The sequence below is a fragment of the Neopsephotus bourkii genome, unplaced genomic scaffold (genome assembly GCF_033783945.1).
Source record: "Neopsephotus bourkii isolate Nb327-2 ecotype Australia unplaced genomic scaffold, CSIRO-AGI_Nbou_v1 NB_1298, whole genome shotgun sequence".
NCBI classification, from domain to species: Eukaryota; Metazoa; Chordata; class Aves; order Psittaciformes; family Psittacidae; genus Neopsephotus; species Neopsephotus bourkii.
The window spans coordinates 486,242-499,420 of NW_026901782.1; the positions used below are offsets into that span (position 1 = coordinate 486,242).

A 13,179-nucleotide genomic window follows, 5' to 3' on the forward strand; every position below is an offset into this window, starting at 1 on the left:
CATCACGCTGGGAGACAAAATGCCACAGAGGCCACTACTCTTTAGGGGAATTAAATGATGCACATGGGCTTTCATCAGTGAGTAACAGGGGTAAGTCTCATCCACCACATTGCTGAAAGATAATCATGGCTCACTTGCTCAGGGAGTAAAAGGCCTATTCCTGTGAGCGTTGGGACTATTGCCAGGAGTGGTGCAAATCAGCCCAGATACGAACGTGGGTGCCTGGGAGGAGGGTGACAAGAGAGCTGTGGTGGCAGTGTTAGAAATGCTTGTTCAGGTATGTCCCTTCAGCAGAGAGAACAGAACAAATAGATAGCCACTGATTCATTCATGTTCACCCCTGAAAAAGGAGGTGAACATTCTCACACAAAGGCGTGGAAGTATAGAGGAAAGCAGTTAAGAGAGAAATCCTTTCAGAAAATTGCAGGTAAAACAGTGGAAACTGAGTCAAAGATGTACAAATTCATTATTTATCATTCAATTTTCTCCTATTCATTCTTTCAGTTCCCTGCATCAGTGGAAATGCAGTAGGAATGTTGCTGGGTCAACCGGTTGAATGTCTTAGATGCCTTCATGCTAGCATAGCATGAACTTGCTCTGGTAGTTCTCATAGTCAGGATATTAAAATAGAGTTATTGCTCAAGAAGACTCGGAGAAGGTGATGTGCGCCGGGGGTGCATACACTGCCTTCAGTGTCCACGCTCTACTGGAGCTGCTCAGCAGTAGCATGATGAGGATCTGCTCCAGGTCTCCGGAACAGGAGTGGTTGAAGCCTTTCTATGAGTAACAAGCAGGACAGTCCCAAGCACAGGACTTGGTGGCAGTGGGAAATGCCTGTTACCTGTAGGTATGACAGTGTTTCAGGACTCAGGCTGTTCAGAAATGTGTTGCATGTCATAGCAGTTTTCTGGTACAAAGGGTGGCAAAAAGAGCAAGAGGAATTTTTCTTCAGTTCTGACTGGAGGCAAGTGAAAGAACTAGCTGAGACCTTGAAGGCAAGAGAAGTTCAGGTGTGCCAGACCATGAAATGAGAGTTTGAAACTGGGGGGGGGGTTTGTAGATTATGTGCTCTTGTTAATCAAGAGAAAAACAAGGCAGAAAGTGTATAAACTGGACAAAATTATTGAAGATGGGTGCAAGAATACCATGAGTAGCCAAAAATGGAACACGGAGGGCAATAAACAATTTCTGTCATACTGGCTAGAGTAGGAATATCAAGGGAAGTATTGAACGACTGGTGTGGTTAGAGGGTTATGTGAAGTGACTTTTAAGCTGTCAAAAGCTTTTTCTGATGATTAACAGACTATCTTCCGAGGTTCTAAAATGCTGGGACAAGATGTAATGATTCTTTTAGCAAAACAGCAAAAAGTAAGAACTGAAGAATTCCACAACAGACAGTTTTGAATCTAGCTTGTAAGAAATACAGGAACAAACATGTTTATATAAAAAACTAGAAGAGAGAAGTAAAGCCAGTGTGTTTTTGTCAAGAGCAAACTGTCATACCAGCATAATTCCCTCTATGCCAGAGTAAGAAGTCTGTGGACAGGGGGAAAGTAACAACTGTCACAGCTCTTGACTCATGAGAAAATTACACACAAAATAGTCTGTCTTTTAAGGTGAGTGCTTAGAAGAAATAGTTAGAAGGTGGTGGCAAATCCACCTGGAAGATGAAGAGTTGTTGTTAGTAGCTTGCTAATGAAAAGTAAGAACTTGTTGAGTAAGATTCAAGGCCAAGTTGGACGAGGCCTTGGGTGATGTGGTTTAGTGCAAGGTGTCCCTGCCCATGGCAGGGAGGTTGGAACTTGATGATCTTAAGGTCCTTTCCAACCCGAACTGTTCTATGATTCTATAAGATTCTCCATGGAGGCTGTCATAGATGTAGAGCATCTCAGTGTTTCCACTGATGTGTGGAATAAAATTGTATGTGTATAAGCTGTGGCCAGGTGTCTGTAAATGTGTTTGAGCACCATCTTACAACTAAATTGCAGACAGGTGTGTGCAGGTGGACTAGAACTCGCCAAGAATGCATGAAAAGCTCTACTTATGTGGAGAACAGTTATCTGGTGAGTTCAAGGTGATGAGTCACTATTCTGGGCTTGTCACATGCTGAACATGGGTCAACAACGCGAGGCAGAAGGAGCTGTACACCCATTAAGTGAACATTCTATTATGTAAGAGATTATGCCAAGTTGTACTAAACAGATGTCTCACCTGGAAGACAGCAGGAAAATGTGATCTCTGAAGAAAGACAGGTTTGTCGTGTCTCTTCCAAGTCATCTCTTTTCAGTCCCCAGTTGCATAAAAGGCAACTGTGAAGATGAAGGGAACTATGTGCTCTTCACAGTAATGCAGAACAGGAGATTTCATTACTTCATAGTAATGAAGGACAAGAAGCACTGGAAAGGCTTCCACAATAGCTAGAAAAGGCTTGTACCCTATCTTAGATACCCTTAGAATCAGAGACACCATCCTTTTTCCCAGAGAATACCTTCTGTCAGAAGAGACACACATGTAATGATGCCAGCCTGCTGGAAGTGTTATGGATAAACAACTTCTTACAGTTGGAGGAAAACTCATTTTCCTGTGGGTCTAGCCACCTACAGTCCACAACCTCACTGGCCAGTTATGTGTGAGGAAACTACTGCTTAGACACACAGGAAAAGCTTCATTTGTGGCAGTGTAAACCTGCCAGATAGGAATAATGTTATTGATGATTTGTGTGCAGCGGAAGCCAGAGGCATCCTACCGCCTTCCAAGGCCTCCATCCCAGTATCAACCTGGGCCCTTCCAGTGTGCTGTAAAGTACAAGTCTTGTTTCATCCCCCAGTGATGGAGAGGAAAAAGGACTGGGTAAAAGTAAAACCATTAAAAATCTTGCTAGTCAACTAACACATTTTGGATGCTGGTATCCTAAAGGAATGAAGTTTCCTGTACGTGGAGTTTGAAGAATGTCTGATATGAAGTGTAGCTCCCCTTACAGTCTAGCATACTGTGGTCTGGTAGTTTTCTGATCTAGTGGACTTCCCTTGTGCCAGGCTGGATTTATGGAAGGAGAGAAGTTCTCCTGGGAGCTCATGGTCACTTCCCTGAATTATTTCAATGTCCAGGAATCAGGCTGTGTATGAAAAGAATATTATAGCACAGGGCTATACAGTTGTAAGACATACTCAGGATGCCCTATGTCTAAACAGGAGGCCCTTTTGGCTTGGTAGCATATGGTGTTTTCCAGTCTGTACTGCTTCACTGTTTATGTGTAAGCTGACATAAACAGGTTTTGTGGCTGTATTAAAGGGTATGAAAAATGCTGTACATGCTTTTGGGTTGTGATTTGGGAGCAGAAAAATTGTAACGGGGTGAACTATTCATATTGAATGGAAGCTGGCACTCTTTTGGATCCAGACTTCCCAGACACTCGCACTTTGTTTGAATGAAATGTTCAAGATAAATATTTTTGTTTGAAACATTTGTATGAAGAACAAGCAGTGTCCAACAGTGACACTCCAGGCTCCAAATATGAAAGATCCAAGCTCTGTTCTTTCCTCTGCATGCACGGTTTGAACCTTAACAAGCATGTTTCCCCTTAACAAGGGGAAAGAATAAAGGACCCAAGTACTGAAGTTTATAGCTGCAGAAGTGGAGAAACTGAGGCAGTATTGGTTAAGCCAAGCCAGGGCTGTGTAACGGCAGTGCAGTTGAAATCACGCAGGAATAGTGCATGGAAATCTGCATCATCTGTGCAAAGGCAGCCAGCAGTGCCAGAGCAGATCCCTTGGAAAAGGGTGATGCCCTGGTGTACCCAGAATTTCAAGTGTGGTGCAAAGGATACAGGTGTTCCCCAGGCCTTCAGGGAAACACAGGTGGCACCATGAAAGCCATTGCTGGCATAACAATGATAACTGAGGTGGGTACAGTCTAAGCTTGCAATAGGATAATGTTCTTTGATCGGACTTAGGCAGACAATGGAGGATTTTGGAGGAGGATGAGGCTGCTATTTTAAGAAACTTGCACAAGGCTGTCACACAGCATAGTATCTGAGCACATGTGGTTGCACACATTTGGTTTTAATAGCTTTAAAACTGAATTGCAGAGTTGGCATAAGACCTCTGCCTTGTTGGGTGTTGGTGGATGTCCTTTAAACTGGATTTGACATGGAAACTTCAAATGCTTAAACTGAATTGATGGCTTGGCTCGTGGCTGGGGAGATGAGCTGGAATCTCTGAGACAAAATTCCTCCCCTCCCAATAACTCATGTCACAGCCTCTCCCCACTCCCATGATGGACACTACTAAAACTCCAGCTGTGAAGTAAAACCATCCAGCTAATGTCGTGCAAAATATACTGCCCAATGAAGCAGTACAGTTAGAGTCATTTATGTGTCCAAAGCAGATGGTGCAGATACTATCTGCAAAGCAGGAATGGTGATGGCAAGCACTGGGGATGTTAGGTCCAAAGATACTTCTGCCCCTCCTTCATGGGAAGAATGTTTTCCTCCTAACCAAAAGGCTGTGGGGAGGGCAGCTGCAAGGGACTAATTTGATTAGACATTATCCGTACAGGATGCTGTATTGACAGCCACACTCAAACCTTTCTGGCCCACTCATCCGTTGGCATAACAAGATTGCAGCTTATCTGATTTACTAAGTAATATTGTCATGCCACCTGCTAGTATCCATGAATAAGCTTTCCTGCCTGGAACCAAGGAAGCCCAGAGAGGATCAGAGCTGTGTCCCTCACTCCTCCTGGGGCAGGGGTTTTTGCCCCTGATGTCCAGCTCAGTCCTTCAGCCTCACAATGATTATTTCTTGCCATGCAGTGGACTAGTGTGAAAAAACTCATGGCTCCGTCTCAGCACCTTCTGTTGGCTTTTCTTTCTTCTCCATGGCTGTTCATGGGCCTTTAGATGGGACCACAGCATGACCCTGCCTCCAGGGCTATCACCCCCTGTTCCAGGCAGTCAGGACCCATTCCTGCCTGTGGTCCTGGCTAGCAGAGCTATCAGTGGGTGGGAAGCTGCAGCAGTTTCCTGCAGGCACCCATGGGCAAGGAGGCTGGAGATGGATGAGAGGTAAGAAGGGCACTAGGGAAGCTGTGGCTGCTCCATCCCTGGTAGTGTTCAAGGCCAGGCTGGACAGGGTTTTGAGCAACCCAGTCTAGTGTGAGGCATCCCGGCCCATGTCAAGGGAATTGAAACTGAATGAACTTTAGGTCCTTTCCAACACAAACCATTCCATGATCTGTAAGTCTGGGGATGGTTCAAACTGGGAGAGCAGAGGGCACAGCTGCCTTTCAGAGGGACCTCAGGGAGTGGAGAAGTGGATTCTACAGCCCACCCCGGGCAAGCTGTGAGTCCTGCCCCTAGTGCAGGATGGCAGCAAGGAGACGTGTGTCAGTTGGGGCATGTGCATGAGCACGGCCTGAGCTGCACACTTGTTTTAACGTATTCTGGCTGTTACACAGGAATACAGCAGTGGGGCACAGGAGCACAGCTTAGTGAAGTGACAATCCTAGGCTTGAAGAAGTCACAACCTGAGCAGCAGCTTCTTATGCTAGAGCTCTGTTTTCTTGCTGATTGGATAGGGGATATCTGAATTATAGCAGGATCATTAAATGTTTATAATGAAGTATAAATCCTATGCGCTACTGTGAACAGGGGAAAGCATGCTGCTGGCAGCTCAACTGCAAAGGGTGAGAAATGTGTTTTTGAGTCAAAATTAGTACCTCAACACCCCTCACAAAATTGTGCTTGCATTTTGGCCAGAATGTTGTCTCCATCTTCTCATGACCATCAACCCTCCCCTTATTAATCCTTTTGGAGAATTACTTTTACATTAGCGTACTAATTTAAGTATTGCATTGGTGAGTAGCAGTAAACAGTCAAAGATTTGAACCTAAATGGTATTCAGCAGAGAGGAGGAAGTGCTATAGGCACATGCATAAATACAAATTTTTACTTTAGATAGTAGTGTGTTCAGAGTAAGCAACAATCAATAGGTATACTGGGTTAGCCTGCCAAATGCTTTTAGGCTCCATAACTTGGTAAACCCCAGAAAGTACCTTTTCATGTTAACACTAGGCTAGTTCTCAGTTAACTGCTTGATTTTATTTCTGAAAAAAAAAAATCCCAAACAAAACAAAGCCACCCCAAACCCAACCCTCTCCCTAAATTCAGAATCTTGCAAACTTTAAAAATAAAAGCTTTTTTTGTTTGTGTCTGTTTTTATCAATAATTGCGGAGTGGTGTAACAGCACCTGCTATAATGGAGGTACTTCACTCAAGGAAATGGTAGTGCTTGAGAGGCCAGCCCCTGCACTGCCCAGTTCTCCAGGACAAGTCCTGAGTTCCTGAAAGCGGCAGTGCTTCCCTTGCACTCTAGCACATAAGTCAGTTTTGGATTTGGCAAGTCTGGCTGTTGTTTATCAAGAGACATGTACGAGAAAAGGCATCTATCTTTGCCACGACAGAAGACTGGAAATGCACTTAAGCCTTGAGGAAGTCCACCAGGCCTGACACGGTGACATGCCTTCTTGTCTTTATCCTCCTTGCATACATTGTAAACATGGACAGACTCTTAATTTTATGGAGAGCTGCCTCAGTTAAAAAAATCATCACAGTACAGCAGCAATGACAATTTCTGCAGTAAGACTACATAAGTTTATTATCTTGCAACTGACAGATTGTATCCAAAGCTCTTAGCACAAATCACCGAACCTTGAATAAGAAGATTACTTAGCTAGTCAAATGTCCTGTGAAGCTGAAGAACAAAAAAGATCATTAAACTCTTCCCAAACTCTACCATGTGCAGTCCTTGTGAAGCCATCTTCCCACATATTGTGGGCATGGAATTAAGCAAAACATGATAGTAGGAGACATGAAACTTCAATAAGGAGCATTAATAACACAATTATAGGTGCTCATATATTCCCAGAAGTAGGTTAGCTCATGCAGTGTCAGTGAGAAATGACAAAGAGAAGAGGCGCTAAGAAAAGGTTTGCAGATGTCTGAAGAACAAAAGGGCAGCATCTGAAATTAGTGATTTACAGGAAACACGGCCACAATGGAAAAAAAGAAGGCAGAGAATACGATTGTTGAGCAGAAAAGAACTGAAACAGAGAAACTAACTTCAAGAGTGAAGAAAGAGCAGAAGACATGATAAAGTAATGAGGAAGAAGAAAAGGGATATTGAGTCCATATGAAGCAGCAGAAACAGCCAAGTATTGAAACATGGGAAGGAATATGGAGAACATAGGTAGTAGAGTAATTAAAAATAATGGTGATGAGCCATGAAGGCCCTGAGGCAAATGCCAACAGAAAATGCCCTCCCATACTTTTGAAACTGAGTATGGAGGAAAATCTTTGAGCATCTCACTAGGGAAGATCCAGGGGACAGATGCAGGGAGCTCTTGGGTAGGGAGAATCAAGGCTGGAAGGGTCCCCTGGGAAGGATTTCAGTGTTTGCTTTTGGTTATTGAGATATGAGCAGGTGGTGCCAAGTGATTCTCAGCACAACTGCTCCACAGTAACTAAACCAGGATGGGAAGATACTCAGAGGAATATGTGTTCAGGTGAGTTTAGAAAGAGACTGATGGCTTGTTGAGAAGATGGAGGTGGCTCAGGGATAAGCCTTGGCAGGATGAGGTGACAGCGCTGGGCACAGGGATGCAAGCACAGAAAGTGGCTTTAAATCAAAGAACAGACTGCTGTGGAAAACTGGGGAACAAGAAGTGTGAGCCTGAGCATAGCTGCCATGGGTAAGAAGGCTAAGAAATCATGAGAAAAAGCTGGGAGAGGCTGTGTAGTCTCGGTGTACACAGCAGAGCACTGTAAAGAGGGGTGCAACATCAGCAAGTACAAGGCTGCAGCTTAGAGGAAGCAAGTACTCATATTCCAGAAACCAGCAAAAAGTTGGGTCATACGGGTGTTTATTGGTCATAATAGGAGAAGCTGTAGCTCCTCACTTTGCTAGGTAAGCGCCCTTAGCTGATGAGAAGCATGCCGTGGTAAAAATGAGGAGTTTCCTGTCAATGGAAGACTTGTTCTATATCAGGTCTTGCAGTTTCAAAGAAAAACAGCTGTTAAAGGCATAAAACAAACAAAATCCCTCATGAAATAATTAGTAATAACTTAATCATCTTTGATAGCCTAGAAACCCCATAGTTCTTTTCCCTTTTGCAAAGCAGTATAATGAAGTCCATCCTTTTCTCGCAGAGAGGAAGCAGAGACAGAAAGCTGAAATGCGGTTGTGTGTGAGAGCCTTTGGCTTATTCTCTAGCTCTGTGACTCTCTAATAAGCTTCACGCTCTCAACTGCCACCTTCTTGAAGTTCAGAGAGCACTGACCTAAACCTTTCCTCCTTAGTCTGTTTCCGCCTTCTGTTGCAGATGGAAACTGTGTCCTCTAATGCTCAGAAAGGCCAGGCACCTGACTAGTGGCCTTTGGCTGTATGCACATAAGATTCCCCTGGCTTTGTTAATTTGTGCTTCTGGTTTTAGCTTTTAAATCCATCATCAGGACTGGCAGGGGCAGCCAGGCTTACTCAGAACTACTCGAGCTCTGTGCCAGCAGTTACCACTTTTGTAAAGCACCTTGAGATGCATGCCATGTGAGGGGCTGTAAATACTCCACTGGAGTAATCTGGAGCAATCATCTGGAGGCAGCACTTACTGTCTGCAATATCTAATGGAGGACATATATTCTACTGTTACATCATGCTTTGCAACAAGTTAGAGCCTACAGGTTTATTCCTGAGTATTTGGTGTTAAGATGTTTCTGTTGCATCAATGGAAAACGAACCAGACTTAGAATAATACAAGCATTATTTACATCTTCAGGGATACCCACCTACCCTCTGTGCCTCTTGGTTTTTGAAGGCATCCTGGGAATAACACCAGGGATTAAATAAATTCCAGCCTGCTACCTCACTGCAAAATGTGGCAGGGAATACTGTCTGCCTCAAGGGAACAACCCCCTTGCTCCTGCCTTGCCCAAAGAGAAGCGTAGGATCGGTCCATGGAAATACTCCACAGCTGTCTTCAAGTGCAAAGACCTTAGCTCATGACAGCTGAACCCCTCTCATGTTTGCAGATGCCACCCTCCTTTTCCACTTGAAAAAGGCAGGCTCTCCAGCCTGATCTCTGCCCTCCAGGAGCTGGTGGGTAGGCATGAAAAGACAAGTACTGGATCTTTAACTAAATGCTGCAACTAAAATTAATAAACCTGACAATGTCTGCAAATGGACCATGTCATTAGCGTTAATTACTAGATATGTATATAGCTATGGCAACAGTGCGCCTAGTAGTAAATGCTAGAAAACAACCACCAAAATGTCCATCTCTTTATTTGATAGTCAAAAAAGGTGTTTTTTTTCACCAGGTTGTCTCAGGCCTGGATGGTCTTGGTACAGAGGAGCAACAGGCCATTAGGGAAACTGTCATGGCTTGGAGAGGGATATCCAGCAGCTCACTGATCATTCTGCAACCATTGTCCACACAGTTGTGCAGAAAACAGGAGATGGCACAAAAGACCATCTTTGTTTTTGGCTGATGGATCCCAGTATGCTAAAATCCCACATCAGAAGAGAGTTTAGTCAGCTTTGTGTTCAGCCTGTGCTGAATGGGAGAGAGATTAGGACATTTTTTTGCTGCCAGGCTCTTGTCAATGGCCCTGAGAAAATCATTTCTCCCTGTGCTGGCTACCTGTAACAGCAGAGGCCCTGAGGCTCCTTGACTCTTCCATGCTTTGAGCAGCCTCACATTTTCACTTGTGAACTGGGGGGGAGAACATGTGTGCCTGTCTGAGATGTGTTGTGTGCACGCATTGGAGCCCTTGCTGTACCAATTGTCAGTCTAAACGTTGAGCAAGAAAGACACTATCACACTTCAGATGGGAAAGGTGACTTTCAGTTTTTGTTATTTAAAGCTGTGAGGTATTTGAATGGCACCTTGAAAGTAATAAGGCAGTGATTTATGATGTTTTTTATCTAATGACGTAGCACACCCAAGAACCTTACCCTTGAACCACAAAGGAACAAACTTCAAATGATTTCCTCTTCATCTGGATTGAGTCACTCCCTTCGCTGGGAAAGATCAGCATTTCTGAGCAGAAGTCACAGAAACCCAGAACCTCTTAGTCAATGACTTTAGAGTGGTGTGCAAGTCTTATTGGGAAAACCTTATTTCTCCTGCCTCCTGCCCTGGTAAGGATGTAGAACAGACTATCACTATCCTCTCCGTCCCTGGGACATGGGACTGGGAGATGGGTCCTCCAGCAACACAGGCACATGTGTGTGACACCCCAGAAGGAAGCCCTGCAACCTCAGCCTCACAAGTTAGACCTAAAGCTGGAGCAGGAAATCCTCCCAACTTCCAGTGCAATAACCTCTACAAGAGATGCCAAAGCCGACTCAAAATGCATCTACATGTAGCTGTTCTCCAGCACCCTGGTAAACAAGCCCACAACTTGAGTGCCTACTGGACAGCAGGGAACTTAATGCCAAGTGCAGCAGGCTATTTAGAGTCCTGATACTGTGCCATCAGCTGCTGAGCTAGCACAGCTGAGCTGCCAGCAGTGCAATTGCAGTAATTCCCAGAGCAGTTTACCCGTGCTTATTCCAATAATAAGGCAGGAGGAGGAGGGCTACTAGGGGTAGGAAACCCCAAATTGCTGCTGCTGAATTTCATATATTAGGGCAGGTGATAAGATTGTCTCGTCTGCATACCTGGTTTATTGCAGGCCACTGAAACTACCAGTTACTTTGGTGCTGAGTCCAGTACACTGAATACGTGCTTTATTTGGTCAGGACAAATCTTCTATTAAAAAACATTCCATTCTGATAAGCAGGTCTGGAACAGGCCCTTGGACAAGTGGATCCTGCAGTGTACCTTTGTTTTTATATGGTCTGTTTCATGATACACCAAATGTAACAGGCCAAGGAATATCCTTCAGTGCTTTTACACCTCCCTTTCTTTTTCTACATGCAGTACAAACTACCATAATACTGTGAAAATGAAGATTAGTTTTACTGCTTTTTTGTTATTCCAAACAGCACACAGTGCAGTGACAGATGTTATGGTCACCAACCAAAATCTTGTGCTGTGATTAGCTATTATTAGCATGCCTCTAATCCCCAGGGGATTAAATAGTCACCTAAGCATGGCTTCAAGTGTCACCTATGTCTCACACGGACATAAACTAATCTGTTTTGTTGGAAACAGACAAAGCAATGAGTGTTTTGAAGCCCTTCAAATTCACAGAAAAGAGTGAATTTCTTTCTCTCTCAAATCCCTGAGCCACTCTGGAGAAGCACACTTCTGCACCCAGATTCAGTGTCAGCAGGAAGTTCTCTGAAAATATAGAGGGCATGCAAAAGTCCGTTTAAGAATTCACGTTTTATGTCATAATTTGAGTGGCCAAGTACTGCAAAGAAATTAACTCGGCTTTCTGTTATTTTCCTTTCACCTCTAGATGAAGTAAATGCTGCTGGTGATGAAGACACAACTGTAAGGAGTGAGTGCCAGGGGAGCTGAAAGTAGGCTGTACAGTGTGTGCTCAAAGCCATAGGCATCATGCAGTGCTCAAATTGACAGAGCTGGAGGAACTCTCCACTCAGTGCAGGAGGCCATGAGCCGTGCTCAGTTCTTTCAGGGACGCTGCTCCCCACTGGAGCACAGTCCATATGGTGAGCAGACAGCTGTAGCTCAAGGATTAGTCTGGCAAAAGGCTGTTTGGCATCCTTCCAGAAAATCAGGCCAAGGGGTCCAGGCAGCACAAGGTAGATCCACATTGCCCAGGACACAAAGCAGCCGGTACCTCCCCCCAAACCTCCAGGTCTTGGTGTTCCTGGATAAACCCAGCCAAAATGCCCAGGGGAAGAACGATCTTTGTGTATGACACTGGCCAGTCCAAAAGTGCTCCACCTGCCCCAAAGCAAGCCACTTATAAAAGGCCAAGAGCACAGGGTGTGGTGGTGTGGCCCCACAATGGTTGGGAAGGTGACAGAGACCACACACAGCCACTCCATCAGGCAGAATGGGGCACGCTGTGGCACTTGCTCCTGGTCTTCCCCAGCCTGGGATGGGTGCTGTCACCTTCCCACCCCAGTTACCAGCAGGTCACTCCCCTGTGAAGTTGCCCAGGTTGCCTTTGAAGCCATGCAGATGGCATGAACAGGGTATGCTCAGTCTGTCTGCTAGACTTGTGCCTGCAAAGTGTCATTGCTTCATCTGAAGTGTAAGTAGAAGCTGTACACAGGCCAAACCAAAGTTTCCTCTGGCAGCAAGCAAGGACTTTCTTTCCACAGTAATGGGCAACAGTAAACAAGTTGCCTGGAAAGCAACCCAGTTCACACTAGTTATGGGGCAAGGTTGTATGCTTCTGGTCAGGAATTCCTGGGCAAGTGGTTTTAAGTGATCTCTGCAGCAAGTCCAACACATCCAGAAGGCTTTAGCCTTACTCTGAATGCCCGGATTAGTACCAGGAGGTTCAGGACTCCCTGGGCTTACTCCATAGGAGCTACAGGATCATGCCTAGTGGGTATGCCCCAGGCTCCCCAACACCCAGGAGCCTCATGGGAGAAGTAACTGCTAGTGCTGGCAACTGCTAGATGAGAGTCTGAAGTCTCAAATCTCTCAGGTGAGCCTGGGTAGAAAGACTACATGAGCAGCCTTTGCAGTCCGGGTAATTCCTTGGGCACCTGGGGAAATGCTAAGAATGGCAGGCATGGTTTGCTAGGAAAAATGTTTTTCCAGCCATTTCTGCCTTCCTGTCTTTTTGTGCTTTATTGCATCCCCATGGAAGGCTTCTAGGAAGAACGTATTGTGAGTAAGAGAGCTACAGTATTTATGCAACTGGAAATGTTGACAGGCTGAACTGGGAAGAATGTGTATTTCAGTGCATAGAACTGGGGATTCCAAGATTTTGATGTGAACATGAAGACAAAATCTTTATTCTCTCATCTTCAACCCCCCCCCCATACCTCTCCCTGTAGATAATGTATAACATCTTTCCACTCTTTCAAGAATCACCTTAATTTGACAATGCAGATACTGGAGGAGCTAATTACATATGTACCCCATGCGAATTGTCAAATATGAACACGTGCCTATGCAGATGAATATGTATAGTCCATGAGTTTCTCTGGTTAATGCTCTGTGCTTATTCTCCTAACACGTGTTAGTAGCAGA

At 44.8% G+C, this 13,179-nt stretch overlaps 1 protein-coding gene across 2 annotated transcripts in view; it reads left to right on the forward strand.

The window, feature by feature from the left end:
• LOC133219058 (purpurin) overlaps window positions 1-13,179 on the forward strand; it is a 32,353-nt gene that overhangs the window by 11,739 nt on the left and 7,435 nt on the right. The window lies entirely within an intron of this gene.